The sequence below is a fragment of the Erinaceus europaeus genome, chromosome 12, assembly GCF_950295315.1.
Source record: "Erinaceus europaeus chromosome 12, mEriEur2.1, whole genome shotgun sequence".
In the NCBI taxonomy this organism is placed as follows: Eukaryota; Metazoa; Chordata; class Mammalia; order Eulipotyphla; family Erinaceidae; genus Erinaceus; species Erinaceus europaeus.
This window is the reverse complement of record NC_080173.1, coordinates 11385547-11402219: the sequence shown is the minus strand read 5'-3', so window position 1 is coordinate 11402219 and position 16673 is coordinate 11385547. Positions and strand designations below refer to the sequence as shown.

Below are 16673 nucleotides of genomic sequence, written 5' to 3'. Positions count from 1 at the left end.
TCCATGGCTGCCAGTTCTTAGCAACATCGCCCCGCCAGATATTCGTCGGGATGCGGCATCATCTAAGTTCATTTCCCACGTCTTCGCTCGACCGGACCTGCCAATATACGCGGATATCTTCGCCCACCCTGTCCAACGCTTGACGTCTCGTCACCCAATCTGGTCCCCTATGCCTACACTGAACTTCTCTGTTCCAGACTCTTGGAAACAGAGTTGGCAGTCAGCTGAGGTAAAGAACAAACACCTCATCACAGATCCCTGCAAGCGTCAACCCGGCTTTGACCTAGCACGTTATGATTGGGCCCTCCTCAATCACTATCGAACAGGCCATGGCCGGTGCGCCGCTATGTTCCATCGCTGGGGAGCCAGAGACGACCCGAACTGCCCCTGCGGCTCCAGACAGACTATGACCCACATAGTCAACGACTGCCACCTCTCCAGATTCAAAGGAGGTCTCGAAACTTGACATCAGGCTCAACCTGACGCTGTTGACTGGCTACGGAAGAAGGGCAAACGCTAGAAGAAGAAGGGGCAGTGCTGTCTACCTGTGAGCTTTGCACTTGATTCTAGGCTTCCTGGCAGGCAAGCAGAGTGGGAAAACAGATAGGAAGGAAATCAGATGGTATGTGTGTTACTTATTGCCAACAAAGAACGCTGAGTCTTTTCAGTCGATGTGTAATTGTTCCTGGCATGCAATGCTAGGAGGAATTTATGCGAATTCTTATTCAAGGGGCCCTGAGTGACTAAGTGGACAATAGCAATTTTACAGGAGATGCAAAGATTTGCATGCTGGTTTGGTACTGACCCTTGATAAAAGCTGGGGCCTAGCAGTCATATTTCTGTGGTGGGCTCTCCATGGCAGCTGGGCTAATGCCATCTAAATCCACTGCTTTTCTGTGATTCTGTGATTCAGGGGAGGCATTTATAAAACCTCGATGAATGGGGTGGTTACCATGGCTCCCATAGTGGCTATGAGCAACCTTTTTAACAAGACAGGAAATTCAGATGTTGTAGAGAAAAAGATCAATAGATCTGACCACAGAGGAATAAAAATTTTCTGCTTGACAGATATGAGAAAACTAAGTCAAATTACAGATGGCGAAGGGAAAATATCTGTGAGACTTATGAGAGGCAAAGGACAGCCCTAATAATCTAAAGACTTCTCAGAATAAAAGCTCAATAGAAAAATCAACAAAGGTGGGTCGGGAGGTGGCACAGTGATAAAGCTTTGGACTCTCAAGCATGAGGTTCTGAGTTCGATCCCCGGCAGCACATGTGCCAGCGTGATGTCTGGTTCTTTCTCTCTCCCATCTTTCTCATAAATAAATAAAATCTTTAAAAAAAGGAAAATCAACAAAGGATATGGACAGGTGTATTCTACCTGTATGGATTTGTGATTAACTTTAAGTGTCAACCTGGCCAGGCTCGAGCACTCAGTTTTTCACTAAAACACTAACCTTTCTAATGTTGCTGTGAAGGATCCCTACAGATGTAGTTAACACCTGGATCTACACTTGTACATCTTCAATAAGCTGGTGGGATTTATCCAATTAGTTGAAAGAACTGAAAGTTTTCCAGAGGAAGAAGAAAATCTCCCTTCAAACTGGAGCCTCAGCTTCTGCCTGATGAGTGTTTCCAATCTGCAGCTGGTCTACCCTGGAGATTTATTTAGTTATTTTTTTTATTCATTTTAATTTTATTTATAAAAAGGAAACACTGACAAAACCATAGGATAAGAGGGGTACAACTCCACACAATTCCCACCACCAGAACTCCACATCCCATCCCCTCCCCTGATAGCTTTCCTATTCTTTATCCCTCTGAGAGCATGGACCCAGGGTCATTGTGGGGTGCAGAAGGTGGAAGGTCTGACTTCTGTAATTGCTTCCCTGCTTTTTATTTTTTTATGCTGCCAGGGATTCATACATAAGTAATTTCACTACTCCTAGCCTGCATTTCATTATTTTGATTTCAGATATATAGAGAAAGACACACATACATACACACATACAGAGGGAGGGAGGGATGGAGGAAGGGAAGGAGAGAGAGAGAGAGAACCATAGCACTGCTTCACTATCCATGGAGCTCTCCTGGGTGGTCCTCTGATATGGTTTCAGAATTTGAGTCATGGGACTTAAGCATAGTAAGGTCCATGGAAGATGAGATATCTTTTTTCTTCTCTTCTCTTCTCTTCTCTTCTCTTCTCTTCTCTTCTCTTCTCTTCTCTTCTCTTTTCCTTTCCTTTTCTTCTTTCTTTCTTCCTTTTTTTTTTTTGCATCCAAGAGTTATTGCTGGGGCTGGTGCCTGCACTATGAATCCATTGGTCTTGGCAGCCATTTTATTGGATAGGGCAGAGAGAAATGGAGAGAGGAGGGGAAGACAGAGAGGGGGAGAGAAAGACAGACACCTGCAGACCTGCTTCACCGCCTGTGAAGCGACTCCCCTGCAGGTGGGGAGCCGGGGGCTCGAACCGGGATCCTTACGCCGGTTCTTGTGCTTTGCGCTCCAAGATATTTGTATTGGGATGCTCAGTGCAGCATTTGTACAAGCACATAAGTCAGAAACCAGGACTGATGAGATAAACTCTACAATAGCCATACTAGGCAACACACAATGAGGTATATTCCTAGGCACTGTTTGAAATGAATAGCCTTGTGAAACAAAGGAAGAAGGGCAGAGAGAGATGCTTGTCTGATGACCTATGTGCATGCCAATTAGAGGTGGGGGCTGGCTGTGATACCCTGCATATTTCAGGGGACGTTAGCGGCTGAAAGCGGCTATCTCTGAGGCTCTGGGGGTGGTGAGGTAAGGGCTGGAGGAGTGGGGGAGAGATGTTCAGTTTTTATTCTATTTCTTCCTATGCTTTCTTTGAAAACATTGTTTGCATTATCTTTTTAAAAATCATTTATTTATTTATTTATTTTGGAGACAGACAGAAATTGAGACGGAAGGGGAAATAGATAGAGACACCTACAGCACTATTTCACTACCATGAAGCTTCCCTCCTGCAGAAGGGGACTAGGGGCTTTAACCTGGGTCCTTGGGCACTATAATGTGTGTGCTCAACCAGGTGCGCCATCACCCAGTTCCTACACCCCTTTCCTTTCCTTTCCTTTCCTTTCCTTTCCTTTCCTTTCCTTTCCTTTCCTTTCCTTTCCTTTCCTTTCCTTTCCTTTCCTTTCCTTTCCATTCCATTCCATTCCATTCCATTCCATTCCATTCCATTCCATTCCATTCCTTTCTTTTTCTTCCTCTCTCTCCCCCTTCTCTCTTTTTCACCAGAACTCAGGTAAACTGGCTTCTGGTGGTACTGGGGTTTGAACCTGGAACCTTTGGTGCTCGGTGCCTGTACTACCAATCCACTACTCCTGGAGGCCATTTTTTTCTGTTTTTGTTGTCTTTGTTGTTGTTGCTGTTGGATAGGATAGAGAGAAATGGAGAGAGGACAAGAAGACAGAGAGGGGGAGAGAAAGACAGCCCTGCTTCACCGCCTATGAAGCGACCCCCCTGCAGGTGGGGAGCTGGGGGCTGGAACTGGGATCCTTACGCTGGTCCTTGTGCTTTGTACCATGTGCACTTAGCTGGCTGCGCTACCGCCTGACCCCCTGCATCATCTTTTTATTTAAAAAAATTAACTGTTAAGTGTTTCGGAACTATGATTACTGGATACATTTTCCTTTTATACTTTTCTGTATCTAAAGAAAGCTCTAAGACATGTAGCAAGTCAGATAGTAGAGTAGATTCATATGTAAGTGGTACTTTATTTGGCCTGGAGTAGGTTGCTTTTCCACAGAAAGAACAAACGACTGGCAGTGGATATATGTATGTGTATGAAACAGTGGTGGAGCCTGTGTGGTGGTGTTAGGAGTGATTTGGAAATGGCCGGTGCATGATGGGACTTCAACTGCTGGTGAAAGTGGCGTGCAGATGCCTATGATGCAGCGATAGGAAATGTATCTGTGTCAACAGCGGTCATATAAAGCATTATTTACCCAGTAAAAATGATTTTTTAAAAAGTTATTCTCTGAGTTCATCTAATCTATTCTTGGATGTTTCTTCTGTAATGACTACACTGCTTTTGCAATTATGAAAATCTCTGTGTGTATGGGAGAGGCATGTTTTGCTGGAATGATCCTACTGAAAGCAAGAGGAGAGCCAACGGTTAAACTCATTGTCGCTGAACAAATGCTCGCTTTCATTTCCCCCCAAATAAAGCTAACTCACTAAATGAAGCTTAAAGAGGGTGGTGAAGATACCACTTTGTTTTGAAAATCTAAATGCCCTTTCATCTTCTCATACTTACAGAGGGTTCTCTGACTTTCTGGGGAACCTCAGTTCTCAAAATTAAGTTTGTCTCTACCTGAGTCCCTAGACAGAACTTTGGCTAAGACTCAGTTTCCCATTCTATAGAAATTACAGGAAAGGGATATCAGAAAACGTTAAAGTTTGGTATTGTCAGTGACTTATTTTGTTAACTATATTTCCATTTTGTAAGAATACAGTCTTTTATTGTTAAAGAACCTTTTTTAATTTTTAAAAATATTTATTTATTTATTCCCTTTTGTTGCCCTTGTTTTATTGTTGTAATCATTATTGTTGTTGTTCTTGATGTCATCATTGTTAGATAGGACAGAGAGAAATGGAGAGAGGAGGGGACGACAGAGAGGGGGAGAAAAAGATACACACCTGCAGACCTGCTTCACTGCCTGTGAAGTGACTCCCCTGCAGGTGGGGAACTGGGGGCTCGAACCGGGATCCTTACACCAGTCTTTGGTGCTTTGCGCCATCTGTGCTTAACCCACTGTGCTCCCAGGAATCTGTTTTAAAAACTCACTTCAGTGGTCCAGCAGGTGTCGCAGTGGATAAAGCATTGGATTCTCAACCATGAGGTCCTGAGTTCGATCTCTGGCAGCACGTGTACCAGAGTGATATCTGGTTCTTTCTCTCCTCCTATCTTTCTCATAAATAAATAAATAAATTCTTGAAAAAAAACTCACTTCAGAAACCTACCTAAAAAGCCCAAACTCCCCTAATTTCATCTGCTCTATTCCTACCTTTGGGTTCCTGTTTATTAAACAATTTGTCTTGCTTTATATCTAGTTGTAGACCAAATTACAGATGCTACTATGATTCCATCCTGACTTCCCTGGGCAGATGACCTCACCAATGTGTCCTCAAGTCTCACCTCTCCAGAGCCTTTCCCCACTAGGAAAAGATAGAAACAGGCTGGGGGTTTGGATCTACCTGCCAACATCCATGTCCAGCAGAGAAGCAATTACAGAAGCCAGAACTCACATCTTCTGCACCCCCATAAAGAATTTTGGTCCATACACCCAGAGGGCTAAAGAATAGGGAAGTTTCCAATGGAGGGGATGGGACATAGAACTCTGGTGTTAGGAACTGTGTGGCATTGTACCCCTGTTATCTTACAATCTTGTTAATCATTATTAAATCAATAATAATAATAGAGTCCTGGAGTGGATACCCTGAAGACAACCAGCTCAAGGATGCTCTCTCTGTTGTATTATTTCATTATGTCAATTTCCTTCTTTATTGTCTGCACTAAACAGGATGAAAGGGAGGCTGGCTTACTTGTGACCTTTCTGACTGGGGTCAGGATGGCTTTTCTAACTAAGGCTGAATCCTGACTCTGTCTAGTAATTAGTTGTGTTGCCTTGGAAAAATTACATGCCATCTGAACCTTGATTCCTTCTCTCTCTCTCTCTCAAAAGAGATGGTGAATGTGGGGATGGAGACCAGGGCATGGCTCCATTGTAATGTAGTGCTGGAAATCAAACCCAGAACCTTGTGCCTGCAAGGCTTGTGCTCTACCACTGAGCCACAGTCCTGACCCTGAGCCTGTTTCTTTCTTTCTTTCTTTCTTTTTTTTTTCCTTCTGCTCAGCTCTGGCTTATGGCAGTGCAGGGGATTGAACCTGGAACTTTGGAGCCTTAGGCATGAGAGTCTGTTTGCATAACCATTATGCTATCTACCCCTGCCTAAGCCTGTTTCTTTATCTAGAATATCTGCAATAATATTACCTTTACATTTGTAGTGAGGACCTAATGTGTTAATTATATATGCCATAGATCAACAGCATGCAGTGGGTAGAAAAGATGAGATTTGGTTTAGTCCAAGGAGAAATAAAAGGTTCTAGGAATGTTTGCTGAGAACAGTTGTATCAACAGTTCATGACTGAGCCTTAAGTGCTAGGCAGAGTACAGGGCTAGTTGAAGACTAAAATGTAGGATAAACTATTGATCTGCTTATTCACTTCAACTTTTAAAAAATTATATTTATTTATTGGATAGAGGCAGTCAGAAGTCAAGAGGGATGGATATGATAGGAAGAGAGAGGGTATCAGGTGATGGTTCATGGTTCACTGGGTTAAGCACACATAGTAGGAAGTGCAAGGACCTGCACAAGGATCCCGGTTCGAACCCCCTTCTCCCCACCTGCATGGAGGTCACTTCACAGGTGATCAAGCAGGTCTGCAGGTTTCTATCTTTCTCCTACTCTGGCTTCCATTCCCCTCTCTGTCCTATTCTATTAAAAAAAAAAAAAAAAAGGAAAATGGGGAAAAATTGCCACCAGGAGCAGTAGATTCATAGTGCTGGCACCAAGCCCCAGGTGGGGACTGGGGACTTGAACCTAGGTCCTTGTGCCTTGTAACATGTGTGCCCAACCATGTGGACTACCACCCAGCCCCTGCTTATTTATTTATTTTTATCAATTATTTATTTAGCATCTACTATGTGCTAAATGTAGTTTTCACTGGTATGCATGTAGCTCTCCTGAGTGGCATGCCCTGACTAAATCAGTCTTTTCATCCCAGGAGGTCCTTTATCTATGAACAAGTTAGGTTCTGAGAAGATTGTATGTATTCTGCAAATCCAAAGTGGGCAGAGGAGTTTGGGGTGGTAGTCTCTCTCTCTCTTCCTTTCTCTCTCACTCTCTCCCTCTCTCTCTCTCTTGCCTCCAGGGTTATCACTGGGGCTCTGTGCTTGTACTAAGAATCCACTGCTCCAGGTGGCCATTTTTTCCATTTTATTGAGTAGAACAGAGAGAAATTGAGAGGGGAGGGAGAGAGGTCACTTCCAAAGCGGTGAAGCAGGTCTGCAGGTCTCTATTTTTTCTCTCCTCCTCTTTATCTCCCCCTCCTCTCTCCATTTCTCTCTGTCCTATTCAACAGCAACAACAGCAATAACAACAACAATAACAATACCAACAACGATAAGCAACAAGGGCAACAAAAGGGAAAAATAGCCTCCAGGAGCAGTGGATTTGTAGTGCAGGCATTGAGCCCCAGCGATAACCCTGGAGGCAAAAAAAAAAAAGTTTAATAAAAAAAAAAAAAACAACTCAATGTTAAAAGTGATTAACTCAGAGTGTCAAGATTAGAGGCAGTTAAATCCTTTTTGCCTTAGATATATTTCACAATTTATTTTCCTAAAAAGGAATATATACATGGCTTTTGGAATTTAGGCAAAATTACAAAAAAGGAAAATCATTGTTTTGAAGTTACAGACGGCCTTCAGTTGCTTTGATGTCTGTTATAATCTGATCTGCAAGATTAAGTCATGATGAACGGACGCCATGGAGCAGAAAGGACTGTACAGCAAGGAGGATGAGCCGCTGTCTAGGCTTTGTGGTTTTTTCTTCTAATTTTCTATTGTCTGGAGAACGGTGCAACAAACTGTCCTCAACCCTGTGGCACGTAAGAGTGTGTGTGACATGTCAGCAATTTAATCCAGTGGTCTCAAGAGGGCTCTCTTACGTGTTGGGGGTCAGCTGACTGTTGGCTGGGACACTTTCTGCTCCACACGTCCCCAGTCTATCTGCTGGCCAGCTGGGGCTTGTTCTAATGGCAGAAGTATAGGTAAGGAAACTAGATCTGTGCAGGCTGGGCTTGGTCCTGGTGCACCACTACTTCTGTTGCATTTTCTTAGACAGAGTAGGTCAGAAGTCTATCTGGTCTAGGCCCAAGGAGAGGAGGCTGGGCAGAAACAGACTCTGCCTGAATGAGAAAGACTTTGGAGTCCAGGGTAGGAAGTCCATTACTGCCCCCAAGTTTACACAACACTGGGGGCCTCCTTAAGGATTCCCAGGATATCAAACCAAAATTTCATACTGGGTTTTGAAAGGAGCCTGCTCAGCTGAGGACTGTTTAGGAGGGCAATCTCACCTCTTCTCCACTTTCAAAAAGGAGTCAGAGGGGAGCTGGGGAGAAGAGCTCAGAGGAGCCAAAGCCTGAAATCTGATTACACCTGAGGGGTGTAATCCCTCCAGCCTGGGGGTTCCTGGGTTCTGGGCTGCCATCTGGTTTGGTTCTTAACAAGTCTGGCTGAACACTGTTTCCTGCTGCTCCTCCATTGAAAGGGCAAGCTCCTTGCTTTTTTTTTTTTTTTTTTTTCTTTTCTTTTCTACTTAGTTTAGATTGTGGTTTTGGCAATTGTAAGGGAACCCTCCCCATGTACCTACTGGGGACCTTCTACTCCAGAAGGGGAGACCCAGAGAAAACAACTCTTTCTACAAAGGAGCGATTTCACCTGTGAAGATTGGATTCTGGTGAGTTGTCATTTGCAAGTTCAAAATGCCCAAGAGAAGCAATCAGAGCTAGTCTCTGTTCTATGTAACTAGGAGAACTGCATGAAGGTATCTATCATCTCACATGTACACATATTGCACATGTGTACAAGGGTGCATGTACAAATAGGACACATATGCAATAGTCAGAGAACACACTGTGGTACCCATGCACATGGAGCTTGCACACATAATCACACACAAACACGAATAAGCCGTGCAGCGCCCATACAGACATGTACACACACACAGCCACTTCAGTTCTTCATTGTGTTTTCAATTTTTTATTACTGGATATAGACAAAGAGAAATTGAGAAGAGAGGGGGACAGAAAGAGGGGGAGATCCAGAGTGACACCTGCAGACCTGCTGCAGTAGTTGTGAAGCTTTCACCCTGCAGGTGGGGACCAGTGCTTGAACCTGGGTCCTTGCGCACAGCAGTGTGTGTGCTTAGTCAGGTGCACCTCTACCTGGCCCCTTGTTTGTTTTTAATTTTTAATTTTTTAATTTTAATTTTTTATATTTATTTATTATCCCTTTTGGTTGCCCTTGTTGTTTTTCATTGTTGTAGTTATTATTATTCTTGTTGTTGATGTTGTCATTGCTAGATAGGACAGAGAGAAATGGAGAGAGGAGGGGAAGACAGGGAGGGGGAGAGAAAGACAGACACCTGCTGACCTGTTTCACCACCTGTGAAGTGACTCCCCTGCAGGTGGGGAGCTGGGGGCTGGAACCGGGATCCTTACACCGGTCCTTTGGCTTTAATTTTTTATTGGATAAAGACAGAGAGAATTTGAGAAGAGAGGGAGAGATAGAGAGGTAGAGAGACAGAGCACAGAGGCACTTTAGGACAGGAGGACTCTTAGGTGATCTATCTACTGCCTACGTCCCAGAAAGGTTTTCCCCCACCCCAAAGCAGCAGACATGACTGCAGGATTTTTGCCAGAAGCATGCTCATTTGCAGAGGTCCAAGTAACTGACCAGGGCCTCGGGGTGACACAGTTCTCACCCTGGAGTATTGATCTTGCTTTCTGCTTTTACTGGATTGTGAGAGGTGCGGACTGTCTCAGGCCACATCCTGGAAAAACCTGGTTGCATAGCTGCTACTTATGTCTATGCAAATCACCCTCCTGCTCATTCCTGATGTGGGACTGAAGGCATGGGTCTCTCCTCGGGACTCACACCTCCAGATGTCATGGGGTATGTAGAACAGAGCAAAAACGGTTTCAGGGGCAAAGTGCATGAAAGGGCCATTCCTTTCTTAACTCCTGTGCTCTACTCTGAAGGCTTGTTGGGATCCTGATGGGGCTGGGAAGGCGGGGGAGGGGAGGAATAAGACTGGCAAGTTACAGATGCTACCATGACAGCAACCTGACTTCCCTGGGCAGATGACCTCACCAGTGTGTCCTGGAACCCCACCACCCCAGAGCCCTTCCCTCACTAGAGAAAGATAAAATAGGCTGGGGGTATAGATTGACCTGCCAACGCCCATGTCCAGCAGAGAAGCGATTACAGAAGCCAGACCTTCCACCTTTGGCACCCCATATTGATCATGGGTCCATACTCCCAGAGGGATAAAGAACAGGGAAGCTTCCAGTGGAGGAGATGGGATATGGAGCTCTCTGATCTTGGGAATTGTGTGAAATTGTACCCTTCTTATCCTATGGTCTTGTTGATCATTATTAAATCAATTAAAATTAGCATATCTAGTGTATGCTGATTTTTAGTGTAATGGGAAAACAGAACTGATGTTACTAATAAAAGCTACTGGGAGTCAGGCTGTAGTGCAGCGGGTTAAGCACAGGTGGCGCAAAATGCAAGGACTGGTATAAGGATCCTGGTTTGAGCCCTGCTCCCCACCTGCAGGGGAGTCGCTTCACAAGTGGTGAAGCAGGTCTGCAGGTGTCTGTCTTTCTCTCCCCCCCTGTCTTGCCCCTCCTCTCCCCATTTCTCTCTGTCCTATCCAACAATGACGACAACAATAACTACCACAATAAAACAACAAGGGCCACAAAGGGAATAAATAAGTAAGTAAATAAATAAATAAATATAAAAGCTACTACTTATTGGCACTATTTTTTTTCTTTATTGGGGCATTTATGGCTTACAGTTGACAGTAAACTACAATAGGTTGTACTGTGTGTGCTCAATCAGGTGCGCCTCTGCCTGGCCCCACAATAGTTTGTACATGCATAATATCTCCCAGTTTTCCACATAACAATCCAACCCCCACAAGGTCCTCCTCTGCCATCATGTTCCGGGACCTGAACCCTCCCCCACACCCCTAGTATTGGCACTACTAGAAAGAAATGAAAGAAGAAAGAAACTGAGGCCTTTCACACTGTCACATGTGTGCTCAACTGGGTGAGCCACCACCTGGCCCCTCATCCAGTCTTTTGAGGACCTAGACACACCTGAAATTCTAGATTTGGAGTGTTGTAAGTTTTCTGGTGACGTGGGGGCTCCCTGCTACCCCAGTCTTTCTACCAGGACAGTAAGGATTGAGTAAGAGCTGGCCAGACTGGGTGTGTGGAGGTGTCTGTAACTTTTCACAAGACCCAGCAGGAGACACCAACTTCTCTATTTCAGAAGAACCACTGGAGAGAGAGGTATTTCTCAAATGCTCTACAATCACTGTGGTGTCTTGCATTGCTGTCTTCAAATTTCACACAAACTACCTCCTTCCTCTTTTGGCCTCATTCACTAGTGGGAAGTGGCAGAAGGAGGAAGTACAAGGAGAGTAGGAGAGAGAAAAGCACTAAAATGAAGTAGCGGGGCTTGTGCTGCCAGCTGAGGACAGGGCCCCTCACAACAAGAAGATGCACCTGCTGCTGCTCTTCCCCTTCTGGCTTTCAGGTGAGTGGGGACCGGCCAGGCAGAGGGGGGCGGGGAGACTGGCGAGGTGTCTACCCAGAAGCAGACTCTCTTTCTAAGAAAAGCCTCCAAGCTACAAGCCCTGGAAGCCCATCCTGTCAACCCAGTGGTTCAGTGCCTACAATTGCCAGTGCAGAAATGGTCAGCATGGCCTTGGGATGGACTGGGTGATGTCAGCGGGCTGAGGCCCGAGACAAGCGTGGTCTTCACAGTGGATAAGGCTCGAGGCAGGGTTCCTGACCACTAGTGATCCTGTTATTCCCGCTTCATTAGATACATTTACTCAGCACAGCTTTTTTTTTTTTAAATTATCTTTATTTATTGGACAGAGACAGTCAGAAATTGAGAGGGAAGGGAGTGATAGAAAGGGAGAGAGACACCTACAGCCCTGTTTTACCACTTACAAAGCTTTTCCCATTGCAGGTGGGGACGGGGGAGCTTGAACCTGGGTCCTTGAACACTGTGCACTCAACCAGATGTGCCACCACCTGGAACCAACACATTTTACTTGTTTAGTCTGTGCCAGTGTGCTTGTAGGTGTAACCTCCCCTTTCCTCCTATTACTTATGTTCTGTCAAGATAAAGGAAGGGAAGACACAATGAGGAAAAATAATGTAGAAAATTACTATATTATTATTATTATTATTTTAGCAGGTCGATAGGAGATGCTGGAGTCCAAGGAGGTGTCCAGGCTAGGACATAACCCAGGCTTCACTGCTGTGAGCCAACTTTTTCAGATGGAGACAGAGAGACAGACTTTTTTTTTGAGAGCAGGACAGATAGAAAGCTGACCTTTTCAGACAGAGAAGGAAAGATACCATTGCACCAAGGCTTCTTTCAGGGTACAGCCCACACTTGAACCTGGGCTTAGTGCATAACAAAGTAGGTGCTCTATCCAGGTGAGCTATCTTGACAGCCCCCACCCCCTCAATTACTATTTTTTTTAAGGGTTTTCAATCAAGACTTCATTGAGAAGCCAATACATGAAGGTGGTAAGGGTAGCGCAGCAAGTTAAGTGCACAGACCAGCATAAGGATCCTGGTCTGAGCCCCCGGCTCCCCATCTGCAGGGGGGTCACTTCACAGAAGGTGAAGCAGGTCTACAAGTGTCTACCTTTCTCTCCCCCTCTCTGTTTTCCCCTTGTCTCTCCATTTCTCTCTGTCCTATCCAACAAGAATGACAGCAATAACAACAATAATAATAACAACAATGATAAACAAGGGCAACAAAAGGGAAAAAATAACCTCCAGGAGCAATGGATTCATAGTGCAGGCACTGAGCCTCAGCAATAACCCTGGAGGCAAAAAAAAATTTGAAAAATGGATGGGGGTTGGGGGGGGTCAGTGGTGCACCTGGTTAAAGACACACATTACCCTGCATGACGAACCAAGTTTCAGTCCCCAGTCCTCACCTGCAGGGGGATGGTTCATGAGCTGTGAAGCAGGTCTGGAGGTCTCTCTCTCTCTCACTCTTTCTCTCTCTCTCTCTCTACACACACACACATACACACACACACACACACACACACACACACACACACACACACATCCACTCCCCTTTCAATTTCTCTCTATCCTATCAAAATAAAAATAGAAAACAAACAAAAATGGAAAAAAAAATGGCTGCTGGGAATGATGGATTTGTTATGCTGAGCCCCATGATGGGGAAAAAAAAAAGGGCAGACTGATGGTCCCTTTTCCTGATCCCCCTCTCTCCAAGGTTAGGGAGAAACAGAGGTGCCCAAGTGCTTTGGGGGGACTGGAATCAGAAAAGGCCTGGAGGAAAAAGTGAGGGTGAAGGAAGGAAAGCTGGGAGTTTGCTGGACAAACTCAAAGAGGGAGAGGTGATTCTATATTTTTTTCCTTTTCATATATATATATATATTTTTTGCTACCAGTTATTTCTGGGGCTCAGTGCCTACAGGACTCCCTCATTCCTGATAATTTTTCCCCCCTCGCCTTTTTGTTTCTTGTTTTGATAGAGCATGAGAGATGGAGCAGGGAGATGGATAGAGAGAAGGAGAGATACCTCTAGTATTGCTCTGCTGCTTCTGTAGCCTCCAACTGCAGGTGTGGGCTCGGGGCTTGAACCCAGGTCTTTGCACATGTGTGCTCTACCTGCTATGCCACCATTCAGTCCCTGGAGAAGTGATTCTAGACACTGGGAGTAGAAGGAAAGAGTGCAAGTTACTAGGGCTCTGGGAAGTAAGTTCAGCATGAATGAAGAGGAAAGGAAGGACAGAGATGGGGCTGAGAGAGAGGGTTGAAATTATCTTGAGGTTTGGAGACCACAGTGGTCAAAGGCTAAGGAAGTGGGCAGAGGTGGTGTGCAGGCTCTGCCTGTAAGGGACCCTGGATTCAATTTTCTTCAAACCCCTAATTAAAAAAAAAAGGTAAGGTAAAAAATTTATTTCTTTATTGGGGAATTAATGTTTTACATTCAACAGTAAATACAATAGTTTGTAGATGCATAACATTTCTCAATTTTCCACATAACAATACAACCCCCACTAGGTCCTCTGTCATCCTTCTTGGACCTGTATTCTCCCCACCCACCCACCCTAGAGTTTTTTACTTTGGTGCAATATGCCAATTCCAGTTCAGGTTCTACTTGTGTTTTCTCTTCTGATCTTGTTTTTCAACTTCTGCCTGAGAGTGAGATCATCCCATATTCATCCTTCTGTTTCTGACTTATTTCACTTAACATGAATTTTTCAAGGTCCATCCAAGATCGGCTGAAAACGATGAAGTCACCATTTTTTATAGCTGAGTAGTATTCCATTGTGTGTATATACCACAACTTGCTCAGCCACTCATCTGTTGTAAAAAAAAATTTTTTTAACTAGGAAATATCAAAGGGACACAGTCACTTTTTTTTTTTTCTCATTTAGAGTCTCTGTCTCTTGTTAGTCTCACCTTTTCTCTTGGCTTAAGAAACACTTCATGGGAGTCGGGCGGTAGTGCAGCGGGTTAAGCGCAGGTGGCGCCAAACTCAAGGACTGGCAAAAGGATCCAGGTTTGAGCCCCCGGCTCCCCACCTGCAGGGGAGTCGCTTCACAGGCGGTGAAGTAGGTCTGCAGGTGTCTATCTTTCTCTCCTCTTCTCTGTCTTCCCCTCCTCTCTCCATTTCTCTCTGTCCTATCCAACAACAATGACATCAATAATAACTACAACAATAAAACAACAAGGGCAACAAAAGGGGAATAAATAAATAAATAAATAAATAAAATAAAAAACCCCCACTTATCTATTATTTTGCCTCCAGGATTATTGCTTGGGCTTAGTACTGTGAATCCACTGCTACTGGTGGCTATTATTATTACTATTATTATTATTATAATTATTTTGATAGGACAGAGAGAAATTGAGAGAGGAGGGGAGACTGAGAGGGAGAGAGAAAGATAAGATTCCTGCAGACCTGTTCACCACTTGTGAAGTTTACTCCCTGCAAGTAGAGATCTGGGGGCTTGAACCCGGATTCTTGCTCAGGTCCTTGCACTTAGTACTATGAGCGCTTAACTGGGTGTGCCACCGCCCGGCCCCCTATCTCTATACAGACAAGTTCTAATTTTGTATCCTAGTCTGGACACCCCTCCTACCCCACCCCCAGGACTCTGGAATCTTCTACATACTGCCAATTTAACTTCTCCACACAGTGTGTTGCTTTGCCTTGTCTGCGACCCAGTTTTGAACCTGATGTCCCACCACACTGAAGGAAGCTGTGGTCTCTTTCGTTTGCACTATCTTCTGTCTCTGCCGATGAGGAGCTGGGTCACCAACATGAACCTGGGTGTCACCCTTTGACAGCCTCCCCCACAGTCACTTCCAGTCACAAGTAACACATTTACTGGTCTCTGCTTTCCTCTTCTAAAGAGTTCATTATTTAAAAGTACATAAGAAAAACTTCAACCAGAAATTCCCTTAGACTATAGTGTTTATTTTCTGTGAGAAAGGAAGAGACTTTTAGATTTTTTAAAAATAATTTTATTATCTTTATTTATTTATTGGATAGGGGCAGCCAGAAATTGAGAGGGAAGAGGGTGATAGAGAGGGAGAGAGACGGAGAGACACCTGCAGCACTGCTTCACCATTTGCAAAGCTTTCCCCCTGCCTGGTGGGGACTGGCAGCTTGAACTCGGTTCCTTGCACACTGCAACATGTGTGCTCAACCAGGTGCACCACCACTCAGCCCGATTTTTTTTCCCCCCCAGAGCACTGCTCAGCTTTGGTAGTTAGTTCTGGGGATTGAACCTATAACCACTGGTGCCTTTATATATTCTTTTTGTATTGTACAATTCTCATGTTTTTATTTTATTTTATGTGTTTTTATTTTATTTTTATTTTATGTGTTTCTTTTTTTAAAACTTATTTTTATTTATTTATTTATTGGATAGAAACAGACAGAAATGAAGAGGAAAGGGGAGAGAGAGAGGGCAGAGAGAGAGACACCTGCAGCCTTGCTTCACTACTTGCAAAGCTCTCCCCCTGTGGTGGGGGGCTTGAACCCAGGTCCTTGTGCACTGTCACGTGTGCACTCAACCAGGTGCACCACCATCCGCATCTCCAGCCCAGATTTTTTAAACTTTTAGTTTTGAATGCCATGTATGTATGTATGTATTTTTACCAGAGTACTTCTCAGTTCTGTCTTATAGTAATGTCAGGATTGAACCTGGAACCTGGGAGCCTCAGGCATGAAAGCCTTTTGCATAACTAGTGTGCTATCCCCAGGCCCTTTGAACAGACTTTTAATAGTTACCTTGACTTTCAGAGAAGTTAGTTGCCTTGTCTGACTCAAGCAGCACTCCAAGAGGCGAGAATAAGACCCCAAATGTGACCCGCTGAGGAGACCAGCTGGTGTCACTGCCATGCTGAAGATGCGTCTAGTCCTGGCCATGACCCTGTCATATTCCTTGGAGCCCAGCTTTCTCCAGATCCAGAATTAGTTTGCTTCTGATCTTCCTCCCGATCTGATAGTCTTGGCTGTGAGCAACTACTCCTGGCGGTCAGGAATGCCAGGACAACAGGACACTCTCTGCACAGGGGGTGGGGGGTGGGACTCTGGACAGAGGGGGTCTAAACGACTGCAGAGCAGGCGGCTCAAGAGTGAGATCCAACACTAAACATTCAGCATCTAGTTGTCCAACTAGGATGAAATGGCCATCTGTATTAGTTTCCCAGGGCTGCTGTTACAAGTTACTGCAAAGTCAGTGGCTTA

The 16673-nt window shown here is 44.7% G+C and overlaps 2 protein-coding genes across 4 annotated transcripts in view; one reads left to right on the top strand and one right to left on the bottom strand.

The window, feature by feature from the left end:
• Positions 1–16673, bottom strand: part of RAB37 (RAB37, member RAS oncogene family) — a 72010-nt gene that overhangs the window by 24731 nt on the left and 30606 nt on the right. The gene's annotated exons all lie outside the window — the stretch shown is intronic.
• Positions 11191–16673, top strand: part of LOC132541832 (CMRF35-like molecule 1) — a 12012-nt gene continuing 6529 nt past the window's right edge. For 2 of the 3 annotated variants that reach the window (XM_060202703.1, XM_060202702.1), the window contains exon 1: positions 11195–11441. The gene's annotated coding sequence lies outside the window, so the exon portion shown is untranslated. Of the gene's footprint in view, positions 11442–16673 lie in introns of all 3 variants that reach the window. The other variant, XM_060202701.1, reaches the window with a different exon arrangement.